This window comes from Mobula hypostoma, chromosome 15, assembly GCF_963921235.1.
Source record: "Mobula hypostoma chromosome 15, sMobHyp1.1, whole genome shotgun sequence".
Taxonomy (NCBI): Eukaryota; Metazoa; Chordata; class Chondrichthyes; order Myliobatiformes; family Myliobatidae; genus Mobula; species Mobula hypostoma.
In genome coordinates this window covers 1,501,523-1,517,919 of record NC_086111.1, presented here as the reverse complement: position 1 = coordinate 1,517,919, position 16,397 = coordinate 1,501,523, and the positions used below count along the sequence as shown (strand labels likewise).

General features: G+C 41.6%; 1 protein-coding gene and 1 long non-coding RNA gene across 8 annotated transcripts in view; one reads left to right on the top strand and one right to left on the bottom strand.

The window, feature by feature from the left end:
* The window catches only part of atrip (ATR interacting protein), a 49,619-nt gene extending 47,257 nt beyond the window's left edge, over positions 1 to 2,362 (bottom strand). For 5 of the 7 annotated variants that reach the window (XM_063067585.1, XM_063067584.1, XM_063067579.1 and 2 more), the window contains exon 1: positions 1,555 to 1,711. The gene's annotated coding sequence lies outside the window, so the exon portion shown is untranslated. Of the gene's footprint in view, positions 1 to 1,381; positions 1,712 to 2,254 lie in introns of those variants that run through there. The other 2 variants (XM_063067581.1, XM_063067580.1) reach the window with 2 other exon arrangements.
* On the top strand, positions 2,326 to 13,865 carry LOC134356631 (uncharacterized). The gene is made up of 3 exons (XR_010020401.1): positions 2,326 to 2,463; positions 3,886 to 4,036; positions 8,425 to 13,865. It is a non-coding gene; the product is annotated as an uncharacterized LOC134356631 (long non-coding RNA).
* Positions 13,866 to 16,397: the final 2,532 nt, after the last annotated feature.

Here is a 16,397-nt window from a genome sequence, read left to right as displayed (position 1 = left end):
AATATTGCTCCAGAAGAATCAACAATAGTTCATTACACAGACAATTAAAGGAGGACTATTTTAAAAATTGGTCAAAGCTTAATCTGAACCTCTCTCTATAATCTACAGCAAATACGTAAGCATTTGTCCTTTTCTGTCTTCCAAGCATCCAATCGTACAAACAACTTGCATTGCATGTGGGTCCATTCATGTTGTAAGCTGCTTCACAAAGTATCTCAAATAATATTTGGCAGTGAGCCATTTACGGAGATGGAAGAACATAAAAAGCTGAGTCAAAGGCAGATTTTCATGGCATCTTGAAGGCTAAAAAAGCCTTTTGTATCTGAAGGCACAGCTAACTGCCATGAAATTATTCAATTTCAGGGGATATGTTACTTTTATAATGGAAGATGCACAGGGATCTCAAAAAGCTGGAGGAAGGTACGTAAATAGGAAGGCGCTGAACCTGTTGAACCTGAACTGCTTGCACTTTCAATTTCCTCGGCTTAAACTAATGCGTCTTACATTTTACATCTACACTGGACTGAAACTAACTCTGATTAAAGGTTATTGCTCTGAGAAGCTAACTTTGTCTCTTTATAGATGTTGACTAGCTGAGAGTTCTAACATTTTCTTCTTTTTCGTTCCAATATCAGTCTTTGAATTACCTCCTTCCTTAGGATTTTAATGTACTGAGTGAAGTATGGTGAGAGTGACAACTCCCAAGGGAATCTGGCAACAACATGCATTTCAAAACTTAAGTTAATGGAAACCAGGAAAAAAATATCTGCATAGATTGAAATACAATTGAGTAATAAGGTTCATGTGACTGTCTGAAAGGAGCTTGTATGTTCTCCCCACGACTGCGTGGGTTTCCTCTGGGTGCTCTGTTTCCTCCCATAGTCTAAAGGCATACAGGTTAATTGCTCATTGTAAAATTCTCTCATGATTAGGTTAGGGTTAAATCGGGGGTTGTTAGGTGTGAGGGACCAGAAGGGCCTATTCTACACTGTCTCTCGATAAATAAATAAAGCAATAAAGACGACAGTGGCTTTTGAAATCCAGTCAACTCAAACCCAGGTGCCTGCTGCAGGATAATCCCCTAAGACTAGGCATCCTTCAACAATTTATTTAATAATGACAGTGAAAATATCATCAGAAGTGTTTTGCTCTGACTACAAGCACTTCAACTGCTTTGCCTCCTCCCTTAGAAGAGCTCTTGCCACATGCAGTAAGACACAGGCTACAATAGGAGAACATTAAGACGCCTATCCTTGACATTCAGACGTTTGACGATCACATCTCACGTTTTTTTTCCCCTATAACTACGGCCGGCAATTAAAGATTCCCGAAGAAGAACAACTTGATCAGCAAATGCGATGTCAAACTACTAGCATCTTACATGGAGTGCTGATGCTTGGGGATGGCGATGTCCCGGAGCAGGCTGCCAGCAGAAGGGAGCTAGTGTACTGGATGGCTGCGGGCGGCCCGTCCATGGGGATGTGAGCACACTGCTTTCCCAGGGGCGTCCCCTGTTGATATAAAGCTGGGAAACTGCCTGCCTGATTTCGTTACCTTTCAGTCTCTATTTCAGTGGCTCGGGGCAGCTACCTCGGTCATCTGTCCCACGGCTCCGAGAAAGTCTCCCACTCCCACACTCACAAGCTGAGCGGCTCAACTCCCCACCACCGGTTACCGCCAACCACGTCACCCGCATGGCCGCTCCGCTCCGCCAATCACCTCTCCGCTTTCCCCCAACACCGGTTACCGCCAACCACGTCACCCGCATGGCCGCTCCGCTCCGCCAATCACCTCTCCGCTTTCCCCCAACACCCGCCTCGCACTTCCCTCCATCAAGCTTTCCGATTGGTGCGCTCGACGCCTACGGTATCCTTCAAGGTTCAAGCGGGGTCTCGGAAATACGTTTTGAATACCGAAAGCATTGCGTTGGGCGCGTATTGCGACATTGTACACTTTCGAAAAGCAGTGTTTTCAATCAATTCTGCAAGTTAAAAATAATATTTTAGCTTACAGGCAGTAAATGTTATAATTATTCAGTTAGGTCAGGCAGTACAGCGGAAAAAGTGACCCCGCTTTCTGTTTTAATTTTAGATTTCCAGTATTTTAAGTTAATTTGATTCACCAGGCACTGTCGTGAAATCGGTTTTCTTATTGAACTGAAGCAGTTCGGTGACGCCTCAATTCTACACAACTGTGTTCATATTTCTCTATAGTAAACTGCTGCAGCCTGGAGATACTGGCTCTCACACAGTACCTGTATTCTGCGAAGAGTTAATCAATGCTTCTTGATGCTCCTGCCTTCCAGCTTTCGCTCTCTCCCCCGCCTCAAAATCCACGGCTCCAATCAAACTTTTGATCATTTGCCCTATTATCTTCTGTGAGTCATTACGGCGTTTCACGATATTTCTCCGAAAAGCAAATTGTGCAGAAGATATTGAGAGTCTGCAGAGGGATTTTGAAAGGGTAAGTCAGTGTGTAAGGGTCTGGCAGGTGGAGTACAATGTTGGTAAATGCGAGGTCATCCACCTTGGAAGGAAAAATGAAAGAACAGATTATGATTTAAATGGTAAAAGATTGCAGCATGCTGCTGTGCAGAGGGACTTGGGAGTTCTTGTGCATGAATCACAAAAGGTTGGTTTGCAGGTACAGCAGGCTATCAAGAAGGCAAGTGGGATGTTGGCCTTCATTGCTAGAGGGATTGAATTTAACAGCAGGGAGGTTATGCTCCAACTGTACAGAGTACTGGTGAGGCCGCACCTGGAGTACTGTGTGCAGTTCTGGTCTCCATACTTGAAGAAAAATATACTGGCTTTGGAGGCGGTACAGAGGAGGTTCACCAGAGGTGATGGGGTTAGACTGATGAGAAATTGAGTAACCTGAGACTGTACTCATGGGAAATCAGACTAATGAGAGGAGATCTTATAAAAACATTTAAAATTATGAAAGCAATAGATAAGATAGAGGCAGAAAAGTTGTTTCCACTGAGACTGGAACTAGAGGACATAGCCTCAAGATTCGGGGGAGTAGATTTAGGACGGAGATGAGGAGGAACTGCCTTTCCCAGAGGGTGGTGAATCTGTGGAATTCTCTGCCCAATGAAGCAGTGGAGGTTAGCTCAGTAAATATATTTAAGACAAGGTTGGATAGATTTTTGCACAGTAGGAGAATTAATAGGAAATGGCAGATCGGTGGAGATGAGTCTGAGGCTAGATCAGCTGTGACCTTATTGAACAGTGGAACAGGCTCGATGGGCCAGATGGCCGACTCCTGCTCCTATTTCTTATGTTCTTATGATAGTTCTGGAATATGCTTAGAAAGTTAAGAATGTTAAGTCAATAAATATTGGGGCACCACGCTAAGGTAACAGTTGGCGTAACACAATTACAGCTCAGAGTATCCTCTGTTTAAAAAAAAACTACACTCTTCTGTTGGTGCATGGGTTTCCTCTGGGTGCTTTGCTTAGCAGGTTGTTTGGTTATGGTAAATTGTCCTGTGACTAGACGAGGGTTAAATCTGTGGTTGCTGGGCAGCATGGCTTGTAGAACAGAAGAGCCTACTCTGCGCTGTATCAGTAAATAAATAAAAATTATAAATACTATAATGTATGGATCTATTTCTATTAGCGCAATGACTCCCCTTAGCACTGATTATTGACTGACAACTTACACATGCACAGTGATTTATTGCTCTCTCTGCAAAAGGAATATACAAGTTAACTTCTTACAGTTAGTCCTGACGAAGGGTCTCGGCCCAAAACGTCGACTGTACCACTTCCTATAGATGCTGCCTGGCCTGCTGCATTCACCAGCAACTTTGATGTGTGTTGCTTGAATTTCCAGCATCTGCAGAATTGCTCGTGTTTGTCTTTATTTATTTGATATGTAGCTGTACAGACACAACAAATTGCCGATGAGTACGAACCTGAATGTCAGGGTTTATCGCCAACTGCACAGACAGAATTCAGAGGAAGGGAGAGAGACAGCGAGAAGGAAGAGTGAACCAATACAGAAGAGGTGGTCGTGGATGCTAGAAAAAGGTGTGTAAGTAACAGTACACAGTGAGAAATGCACAACTCGCAAAGCTAAAGTAAAATTAATATCACGATAGCCTTAGTTGGGAGTTGATGAATTTGAGAATGCTAATGAAGGCTGGGAATCGTATATCGAAAGGGTTGAACCATATTGTAATGCAAACAATGTGGATGAGGCAAAGAAAGTCTCCACACTTCTTAGCTTAATGGGTGCTAGAATGTACTGTCTCTTATGCAACTTAGTAACTCCTCAAAGACCAGCAAGCAAGATGTTCAACAAAATTGTTGCAATTTTACAAAATCACTTGAGCCCAAAATCGCTAGTAATTGCTGAGAGATTTAGATTTCACAAAAGGAACCAGTCAAAGGATGAAGACATTTCTGACTGCACTGTTGAACTTTGCAAACTCTCCCAATACTGTAACTTTAGAGATGGGCGTTCTGATGTATTAAGGGACAGGCTTGTATGTGGCATCCATAGTCAAAGCATTCAAAAGAGGCTACTGTCAGAAAAAGGTCTAACCTCAGAACGGGCATCAAGCATTGCAATATCATTAGAGACTGAAGCAAAGGATGCAGCAGAACTATAGAAAAAGAGTTTAGAATGTGAAATGCACAAAATGTCCCTGAATGGTGCAAAAATCCAAAAATATGGCAAATCCACCCATGAAGCCATTGACTGTTGGTTCAAAGAAAAAGTTTGCAGTAAGTGTCACCAACAAGGCCACATTGAGAGACTGTGCAAGTCAAACAAAAAGCACAACCAAAGATAAAAACCACACAGATGGAAAAGTTTCAAACACAAAACGAAACAAGTGCATAAAGTGACTAAATGTGAAACTGAATCAGACAACACTGAGTCTGACAAAGGTGAGCAGTCATGCCTAGAACTGCAAAGCATTTCTGAAGCAGATCACAAAATCACATGGATCACAACTGATGTGTCTGGTATAAAACTGAAAATGGAGCTAGATACAGGGTTAGCTTTGTCTGCAATTTCAAAGGGTAACCACAACGGACTGTTTTCTAACCTACCATTAGAAAAGACCTTTGTCACACGAATGACTTACATAGGCCAAAAGTGTCTCCCAAAGGCGAACTGAAAGCGAGTGTGACATACAGCGGCCAAACACAGCACTTAGAGGTTTATGTGATGAGAATTGAAGGGTCAACGCTTTTCAGATATGAGTGGTTGAGAAAAATCCTGCTAGACTGACACACAAACGAAGCTCTCAATGTGTCATCAACAGGCAACTGCAGCCCGAGTGGTAGCACTAACCAGAGACTGTCGCAGCTGCTTAATGCTAATTGGAAAATGTCTGAGAAGGCTATCGGTAAATTCAAAGGCATGAAGGCCAGATTGAACTGGATGAAACAGCAACACCAAGATTCTATAAAGTGCACCCAGTGCCTTACGCACAACATCCTAAAGTGGATGCTGAAATTCAGAGCTTGGAGGCATCTGAGTTTCTCTCCAAGGTTGAGTGGAGCGATTGGGCCACGCCCGTTGTCCCGGTGATCAGGAAAGGGAAGGCTGGAGCTGTTCGCATATGCGGGGGCTTCAAGGTGAGCATCAACCCTGTGCTGCGTCCTGTGCAGTATCCCCAGCCGCAAATAGAAAACATTTTTGCATCTTTAGCAGGCAGGGAGAGGTTTTCAATGATTGACTTGTCACAAGCATTTCTTCAAATGGAGATTGAGGAGTCAAGCAGGAAGTGACTGGCAAGAATGATGAAGAGCACCTCCAGAACCTTGGTGTGGTGCTTACACCACAGTGAGTATAGTTTGCACGCAAAGAGAGAGAAATGTGAGTTTTTCAAGAATGAAATCTCATATTGTGGACATGTCATTGACAAGCATGGCTTATGTTCATCACAAGAGAAGATTGAAGCAATACTGCAGGCAACCAAACCAGAAGATATATTTCAACTCAGGTCATACTTGGCCCAGGAAACTACTACCAGTGGTTTCTCCCATACAGTGCTGCACCCATTGAATGTACTGTTACAGACAGGAGCAAAGTGGGAATGGTCGGAAAGATATGAAAGAGCATTCAAGGAAACAAACAGACTAGTAACATCTGATGAATTTCTCACCCATTATGACCCGTCCCTGCCCATCAGACTGGCATGCAATGCATCCCCTTGTGGCATTGGAGCCATTTTGTAACACACAATGAAAAATGAATCTGAACGTCCAGTTGCATTTGCTTCAAGATCACTGACGAGCACAGATCACAACTACACACAGATTGACCGAGAGGCCCTTGGTCTAGTATGGGGATTAAAGAAATTCCACCACTGCCTCCACAGACAAAAGTTTATCCTAGTGACAGGCCACCAGCACCTTGTGTCCATTCATCAATCGTAGAAAGAGAATCCTCGTGTTGTCTGCTATCCGGTGGCAACACCTGGCCCTTTTCCTAGGAGCCCACATAGAGTTCAAGGGTACCAAACAACACAGCAATGCTGATGGCTTGTCACACCTTCCACTATGGACAACTGAAGAAGAACAGTCTTCATTCTGTGACCAAGCAGATGTGCTCCACATGCATTGGTGGACCAGCTGTCAGTAATAAATTCTGAAATACAAAGAGAAACAAGGAATGACCTGACATTGGCAAAAGTCTATGACATCACCATGCAAGGATGGTGAGCTCATGTCAATCTCGTGTTTCCAGAGTTCTCAGTGAGACGAGACCAACTGTCTGTACGTCAAAGAACCCTGATGTGTGAATGTCATGTTGTGGTTCTCTCTAAACTGCATACCAGAGTGTTAGAGAATCTGCACGAAGGACACCTGGGTACAGTCAAGGTGAAGAGTCTCTCCCGGAGCTACATGTGGTGGCCGGGAATAGATAGACAGATTGAAGACTTGACCAAAAGCTGTTCAGGATGGCACAAAGATCAAAATGCACCCCCAAAGCCACTGTTACACCCATGGAAGTGGCCATCTTCACCATGGCAAAGAGTGCATATTGACTTTGCTGGGCCATTCATGAACTCCCGTGTTTCTGATTGCTGTGGATGCTCCTTCGAAGTGGCTTGAAGTCCGACCAATGAAGTCAACCACATTAGAAAAGACTGTTTCCGTGCTGAGGGCTATCTTCTCCAGAAATGGCTGACCAGAATAAATTGTGAGTGACAATGGACTCACAATTCAGAAGAGTTCAGACTACTCATGAAGAAAAATGGCATCAAACATTTCATGTCAGCTCATCATCATCCAGCAATGAATGGGTTAGCCGAAAGGTTTATCCAACCTTCAAGAAGTCTATTAAAAGAATAGATTGGGGGATATTTCTCTACAACATAAGGTGGACAATTCCCTTTTTGTGTCTTGGAACTCTATTCATGCAATGACAAATCAAACACCTGCAATGCTGTTCATGAGCAGGAATCTGAGATTGCACATAGATCTCCTGAAACCAGATCTACAAAGGGAAATGCAGAATGAACCGTTCAACCAATTGCCAAGTAAATCAGCCAGGTGTTCAAGGTTGGACAGAAGGACCAAGTGCATGATTACTGAGCAGACAAGTGGGTACCCAGCAGGAGAGCTACAAGAACAGCACCACTGATGTACCCCGTGGATATTGGAGATCAGACATGGAGACGTCATGTGGACCAAATACTGGATGCTCAGCCGAACAACACACCTGAGTCGACAGCATCCAAAAAGATGGATGCATTATAGCCACCGGAATGACCGCTCAATGATCCTGTCACTAGCAGGAATGTGACTCCTGCAGAGATGGTCGTCTTTGACAAGACACCTGCTAAAGCTGATGCCTCTCCACAGGTCCAAAAGCACTATCCTGAAAGCAACAGAGTGCCACCCAAAAGACCGGATATTTACTATAGTGAGGTTAGTTATGGACTGTCACTGTGAAAGCATGTTTATTTGAACATGGCTTGTTAAAGGGAAATTGAATGTTTTGTTACATATGCAGTTTTGTGTTACATTAATCTAAATCTATTTCTTATAGTCCAATGACTCCCCTCAGCACTAATTATTGACCGATAACTTAGACATGCACATTGATTTGATGCTTTCTCTGAAAAGTGGATATACAAGTTTACTTATGCCTTTATTTATTTATTTGATATGTAGTTGTACAGGCACAACAAATATCCTTTAATAAACTGGAATTAGTTCTAGTACATGAAACCGGTTTTATTCTCCTCTGGGCCAACTGGTATTTCAAGATAATGATTCTTATTGGAAAAGGCCTGATCACTAGAGTTATTGAAGTCAATGTGGGAGCAGCAAAATATAAGTGGGAAATGTGCAGCTGGGATCTGTAGCATTCTGTCGTTAATGCAGCTTTTGACAATTTTTCATTAAAGTTCAAAGTAAATTTATTCCCCTAAAACCCTCACTAATTTTTATAGATGCACCGTAGAAAGCATTCTTCGAGGGTGCATCACAACCTGGTATGGAAGTTGTCCTGTCCAAGACCGGAAGAAGCTGCAGAAGATCGTGAACACGGTGCAGCACATCACACAAACCAATCTTCCGTCCGTGGACTCACTTTACACCGCACGCTGTCGGAGCAGTGCTGCCAGGATAATCAAGGACATGACCCACCCAGCCAACACACTTTTCATCCCTCTTCCCTCCGGGAGAAGGCTCAGGAGCTTGAAGACTCATACAGCCAGATTTGGAAACAGCTTCTTTCCAACTGTGATAAGACTGCTGAACAGATCCTGACCTGGATTTGGGCCATACCCCTCCAAATATCCAGACCTGCATCTCGGATTTTTTTTGCACTACCTTACTTTCCATTTTTCTATTTTCTATTTATGATTTATAATTTAAATTTTTAATATTTACTATCGATTTGTAATCCAGGGAGCGAGAAGCGCAGAATCAAATATCGCTGTGATGATTGTACGTTCTTGTATCAATTGTTTGGCGACAATAAAGTATAAAGTATAAATTTATTATCAAAGTACATATATGTTACCATATACTACCCTGATGAATTTCTTTAATCCCCATACTAGACTAAGGGCCTTTCGGTCAGTCTGTGTGTAGTTGTGATCTGTGCTCGTCAGTGATCTTGAAGCAAATGCAATTGGACGTTCAGATTCATCTTTCATTGGTGTTACAAAGTGGCAATGCCACAAGGGGATGCATTGCATGCCAGTCTGATGGGCAGGGATGGGTCATAATGGGTGAGCAATTCATCAGATGTTACTAGTCTGTTTGTTTCCTTGAATGCTCTTTCACATCTTTCTGACTATTCCCACTTTGCTCCTGTCTGTAACAGTACATTCAATGGGTGCAGCACCGTAGCCACAGCGGGGGCGGAGGGGGGCGATGTACCTCTTGAAAACAGGTTCACCCTCTTGGAAACTGTCGGGACAGAAGACATTGCCAGTCTGAGCGGCGGTCAGGACTGCGAGTCAACAATTGGCGCTGAAACAAAGCCGAGGAGACAGACGTCAGGCAGAGCCGTGGTAGTAGGGGACTCCATAGTGAGAGGTACAGAAAGGGGTTTCTGCGGCAACAGGCGGGATTTAAGGATGGTGTGTTGCCTCCCTGGTGCCAGGATTCAGGACGTCACGGACCGATTGCAAGGAATCCTCAAGGGTGAAGGTGAACAGCCAGAAGTGGTGGTGCATGTGGGCACAAATGACGTGGGGAAGAAGAAGAGAGACATTTTGCAACATGACTTCAGAGAACTCGGAAGAAGGCTGAAAAACAGGACCTCTAGGGTGGTTATCTCCGGTTTGCTTCCAGTTCCCCGTGCTGGTGAGGGCAGGAACAGGGAGGTGTGGGATCTGAATGTGTGGCTGAGGAGCTGGTGCGGGAAGCAGGGATTTGGATTCTTGGACCACTGGGATCTGTTTTGGGGTAAGGATGAATTGTACACAAGGGACGGGTTGCACCTTAACAGGCTGGGGACCAGCATTCTGGCAGGCAGGTTTGCCCCTGCTACACTGGTGTGTTTAAACTAAATAGTGGGGGGGGAGGAGAGGAAATATAAGGATGGAGTTAAAGGGAAAGAGAGAATAAGGAAAGTTAAGAAAGACAACAGAATTAACGGGGCAGAAAGCTCAGGAAGGGATCGGAGAGTATGGCCAAGTGCAATAGGAATCCATGTGAAAGGTGAGGGGAGTACTGTAATGGATTAAAAGTATTATATATGAATGCACGGAGTATAAGAAATAAAGTGGATGAGCTTGAGGCTCAGTTGGAAATTGGCAAGTATGATGTTGTAGGAATAACAGAGACATGGCTGCAGCAAGAGGACCAGGGCTAGGAAATGAATATTCAAGCGTATACGTCCTATCGAAAGGACAGACAGGTGAGCAGAGGGGGTGGGGTGGCTCTGTTGGTGAGGAATGATATTCAGTCCCTTGCGAGGGGCGACATAGAATCAGGAGATGTAGAGTCAGTATGGATAGAACTGAGAAATTGTAAGGGCAAAAAGACCCTAATGGGAGTCATCTACAGGCTCCCAAACAGTAGCCTGGATGTAGGGTGTAATTTGAATCAAGAGTTAAAATTGGCATGTCGCAAAGGTTGTTATGGGGGATTTCAACATGCAGTAGATTGGGAAAATCAGGTTGGTACTGGACCCCAAGAAAGGGAGTTTGTGGAGTGCCTCTGAGATGGATTCTTAGAGCAGCTTGTACTGGAACCTACCAGGGAGAAGGCAATTCTGGATTTAGTGTTGTGTAATGAACCAGATTTGATAAGGGAACTCGAGATAAAGGAGCCATTAGGAGGTAGTGACCATAATATGATGTTTTCAAATACAATTTGAGAGGGAGAAGGGAAAATCGGAAGTGTCAGTATTGCAGTTGAACAAAGGGGACTATGGAGCCATGAGGGAGGGGCTGGCCAAAGTTGACTGGAAAGATCCCCTAGCAGGGATGACAGTGGAACAACAATGGCAGGTACTTCTGGGAAGGTGCAGGATCAGTTCATTCTAAAGAGGAAGAAAGATTCTAAGGGGAGTAAGGGACGACCATGGATGACAAGGGAAGTCAAGCACAGTATAAAAATAAAAGAGAAGAAGTATAACATAGCAAAGATGAGCGGAAAGCCAGAGGATTAGGAGACTTTTAAAGAGCAACAGAGGATAGCTACCCTAAAAAGGCTATACAGGGAGAAAAGATGAGATACAAAGGCAAGCTAGCCAAGAATATAAAGGAGGATAGAGAAAGCTTCTTTAGCTATGTGAAGAGGAAAAAATTAGTTAAGACCAAAGTTGGACCCTTGAAGACAGAAATGGGTGAATTTTTCTGGGGAACAAGAAAATGGCAGACGAGTTGAACAGGTACTTTGGATCTGTTTTCACTGGGAAAGACACAAACAATCTCCCAGATGTAATAGTGGCCGGAGGACCTAGGGTAACGGAGGAACTGAAGGAGATTCATATTAGGCAGAAGATGGTGTTGGATAGACTGATGGAACTGAAGGCTGATAAATCCCCAGGGCCTGATGGTCTGCACCCCAGGGTACTTAAGGAGGTGGCTCTAGAAATTGTGGACGCATTGGTGATCATTTTTCAATGTTCTATAGATTCAGGATCAGTTCCTGTGGATTGGAGGGTAGCTAATGTTACCCCACTTTTTAAGAAGGGCGGGAGAGAGAAAACAGGGAATTATAGACCAGTTAACCTGACATCAGTGGTGGGGAAGATGCTAGAGTCAATTATAAAAAATGAAATTACGACACATCTGGATAGCAGTAACAGGATTGGTCCGAGTCAGCATGGATTTACGAAGGGGAAGTCATGCTTGACTAATCTTCTGGATTTTTTTTAGGGTGTAACTAGGAAAATGGACAAGGGAGAGCCAGTGTACCTGGACTTTCAGAAAGCCTTTGATAAGGTCCCACATAGGAGATTAGTGGGCAAAATTAGAGCACATGGTTATGGGGGTAGGGTACTGACATGGATTGTAAATTGGTTGGCAGACAGGAAACAAAGAGTAGGGATTAATGGGTCCCTTTCGGAATGGCGGGCGGTGATTTGCATCACTCTGTAATCGCAATTCCTCTTGTGAATGCTGTATGTGCTCATTAGATAGCAGTGCCACAAACTGCTTTTCTTCACTAATTTTTGTCACATGGATTTTAAGTAATTGCATTACCTCAATTACGTTGATTTCATCTGCATCATTTGTAAGACTAAAATCTTCTTCAAGAATATTAATTATCGCATGCTTAACTTCTAAAATTGCTGTTTTTCAAGTCTATCTGCTATTTCCAAGTTCTTTTCTTGAATCAAAGCCTGTAGTTGTTTACTGAGATCTTGAAGTTCTTCCTCATTTGTTTCCATGTTTTCATTTTTTAATCTGAATGTAGATGATTCACTTTGCAACAAACTCCTTTTTCCTTTTTTAACTTCAGAATAAGTTCCTCCATTTTTAAAATCTGTTTTCCATGTCACTGAATTTTTGACAACAAGCATCTTTTTCAGAAACCGTCTCCTTTAAATGCAGTACTGTTTTGTCCAATCTCTTTCCAACTGACAGTTGTTCTTATTGAGTACTTCTATTTGTTGATGGAGTTCTGCACATTTACCCTGGGTTTCAACCATGTTTCTTGTATACATAAAATCTGAGGTTTTTCCTTAAGTTCTGATACATATTTCATAAATTCTTGACCATTTGCGATAAGACTCCTTGCATTCCATTGTAATATATGTGTGTGTGTGTATATATACACATACACACTGCCATTAATTTCCCGCCTCTCCTGCCTGTGAACTGTTTGATCCTCCATTCAGCATTTCTTTGACTACTTCCCATCTAAGCCCTGTAATACCAAGATACTTTTCTGCAGACTTGACTATAATTTTAATTTTTTCAGTTCTTTTGTCTGTTTGCACTGAACAGTTAATTGCATCTACCGTAACCAGTACAAAATCCTTCTTACTCATTATTAGTGTATCCTTATTTATCATATTACAGCCCTCACAGTTCACCGGTTTATTATTCCCTGTATTTGTTTGCTTGATAGCCTTCTCCTTTTCAGCAAATACTTTCACTGCCTCTGTGTAACTGATCCATTGAGTTACTTTTACATATTGTATCTCAGCTTCTTTCTTGCTTTTAATGCACCCTCGGTAAGCTGCACTGTGTTCCTCACCACAATTACAGCATTTCAGCCTAGCTCACGCCTCATATTTCCCGTATTCATGTTCTCCAGCGCATCTCCCACATCTTTGTTTCCCTCTGCAGACCACTGCAATATGCCCGAATTTCTGACATTTAAAGCATCTTAAAGGCGGTGGTATACATATATTCTGACCTCATAACACATATACCCTAAATAAACTTTAGTCGGCAATCTCTCTTCATCAAAGTTAATCATAACCGATAAACTATCACTTACAAACGTTTGGCCTCAATCATTTTTGCTCCTTTTATGTTCTATTTAATCTCATCCATAGTAACTTTTGTTGATATCCCCAAAATAACTCCTCTAGTCCACTTACTATTGTTGGATATTGAGCATTGTACTTTTTTGCCGTCTATTGTATTTAATCTTATCCCTTTGTCTTGCTGAGCACTTCCTGACAAATCACTAATAGCGATCCATTTCGTAAAATCTTTGCTCTTTTGACTTCGCCTATAAGTTTGTTGATTATCTTCGTCAAATGAATCTGGTTCCATTCACCAAAAGACGCTCCGTCTTCGCTCAGTTTTATAATTGCTCTAATCTCATCTTCTTTCCGTTGTTTTGCTATCCTATCTTGTTTGTCCCCTAACTCCTCAGAGTTTGACATCTCATACCTCTGCTTTCTTTTCTTACTCTCTCCACTCCATTCCTCTTTCCCGCCACCCTCCATCTCGAACTCACTTCCGCTATCTGGTTCAGTGACCCAGGCCGACAGTTCAGCCGTCCGACCACAAACTCCAATTTCCGACTCGTTCGCCATTTCAAATTTCCATCTACATCCGCTACCCTACACACCGAGCTCACACTCCAGCCAAATCAACCAGCAGTTGGACCTTCCAGATACGGGTGTATTTTTACTACAATCAATTGAAACACCTTGACTGCACACAGGTGATCTCCATTTAACTAATTATGTGACTTCTGAAACCAATTGACTGCATCAGTGATGATTTGGTGTGTCATATTTAAGCAACCAATTATTTTGTGTTTTATATTTGTAATTGTTTAGATCAATTTGTAAAGATCTGTTTTCATTTTGATATGAAAGAGACATTTCTGTTGATCAGTGTCAAAAAAGCAAAATTTAATCCACTGAGATTCATTGTTATAAAACAATTAAACATGAACACTTCCAAGAGAGTGAATACTTTTTATTGGCACCGTAATTAGTTACTGGAGAAGACAAACATCCAGATAGTAAAATACACAAATCAATCTGAATGTTTGCTTTTAATGTATGGAAATATGTCCCAAATAAATTGCTCGTCAGTGTGCATTATTGCAAACCAGATGTTATTTCATTCTATATGTTCAATAATCTTAATATACTGCATACTTGGAAATTATCCCCTCTAGCAAGCAGCTATGAATATATGCGATATTTATATATTGAATTACTTGTGTTCAAAATCTTGCAAGGAGCAACAGTATTTTGCAATCCTCAACAATAACTGCACACAATCCAAATCCAAATGCAAGGTTGCATTTAAACTGACAATTTCACAAACCAGCAAAATATAAAAACAGAGTTATCAACATTAAAAACTATTTGAAGGGGAATATCTCTGGTTAACAAAAATGCAAGTGTTTCTAAAGCCTACTCAATCACATGTGAGAATACGAGTATCTTTCACTTCGTTGCTGTTTCGTCAAGACTTGCTGTGTGCAGATTGGCTGTCATGCTTGCCTCTATAACCACAGTAACTACATCTCAAAGGTGATTTGTTAGCCGTGATGCTTTTTGGATGTCCTAAGGAACATAAAATAGTATGATACTGTAGGTTCTTTCTTTCTTTTTATCTATTTTAAAGAAAGCAGATCCAATTAATGTAAACTTATGATGGGGATTAGTTAATTTCTGAGTTTTCCACGTTCTTTCTTTTTCAATCTCAGTGCAGCTGCAATATGAAAAGATTTGATAAAACAAACCATAATACAAAACAATGTTGCTTTATTTCACATGCTAATACCAACTACATGTCTTTAATATTGGAAATCCAATCAACAAAGAAAACATTAACACAGGTGACAACAAACATTTGTCATAGAAAGATGTGGCTCAGATACAGGCCTCGCGGTCCACCTTGACCGTGCCAGCCATCTAGCACCCTTGTATTAATGCCATTTACCGGACTTGTCCACAGCCTACCAATCTCAGTATTATGTAAACTTCGGTCTTGTATCCCCTTCGCCATTCTGTTTCAAGAACATTAAACACAGCCTACCGTGTCTCTCTGCACACGAGAAATATTCCCTCCTGGGCAACACCCTGATGAAAATCTCCTCAACACCTTCTCCTGGGCAATGCACCTCCTCTAGATTCAGTAACTGAATTTCAAGACTTGGGCCTTGATTTCGGAGTCAGGCTATTGAGCAATGTGTTGTGGAATATAGAATTCCAATTTACATTATGTTTCATGCCAGTGTTTTATTAATATTTATAGAGATCATTGTAAAGCCTATTTTACTTTATAAAGTTTCAAGAATTGGAACTGACCAGGAAATCGGATTGAAAAAATAACTAGATACATAAACAACATGCATAAATACATTTCCTCGTGTATGCATAAATACACATTGCTGCATCAAAAATAAATGAGGAACTACAAGTCCAAATATAGTTTGGACTTTTAACATAATATATGTAATTACCTTTGATAAAGTAATTTTATCAAACCATGTTGCATATTTTAATGCATGATGAGGCAATGCAAAAAGCTTCAAAGAAAGGTGCATTTTTAACCATTTAATTTTAATGTCCAGGTGTGATAAAATCACTATATCAAGATAATACATAACTTATGTTAAGGTCCAAACTACTCTTCAGTATTACTACTTGAGACTCATATAACTACTTGAGACCATAAACAATCACAAATGCACAGCAAGATGGAATCTCTTTAGTTACTATTTGATCTTGAACTACACATATCTCAAAAGGAGTATGGTACTATCTACAAAGAGTAAACGTGTCATATTCTATGACAATTACAATAGCTTAGTCAATAAAATAAACTCCTGAAAGATTGTCATGGTAATTAAACTTTGCTTCATCAACTGCAAAGTATTCATTTTGAAGAAAAGCTCAAAGGTATGCTTTCTGAATCCGTCTATTCAAATCATTTAGTTTCGTTGTAATTGAACAACTCCCGGTCTTTAATGAAAGAATAACTGAAGTTTATTCACATGAACATAGGTACTCACATATCTGCTCTGCCTATCG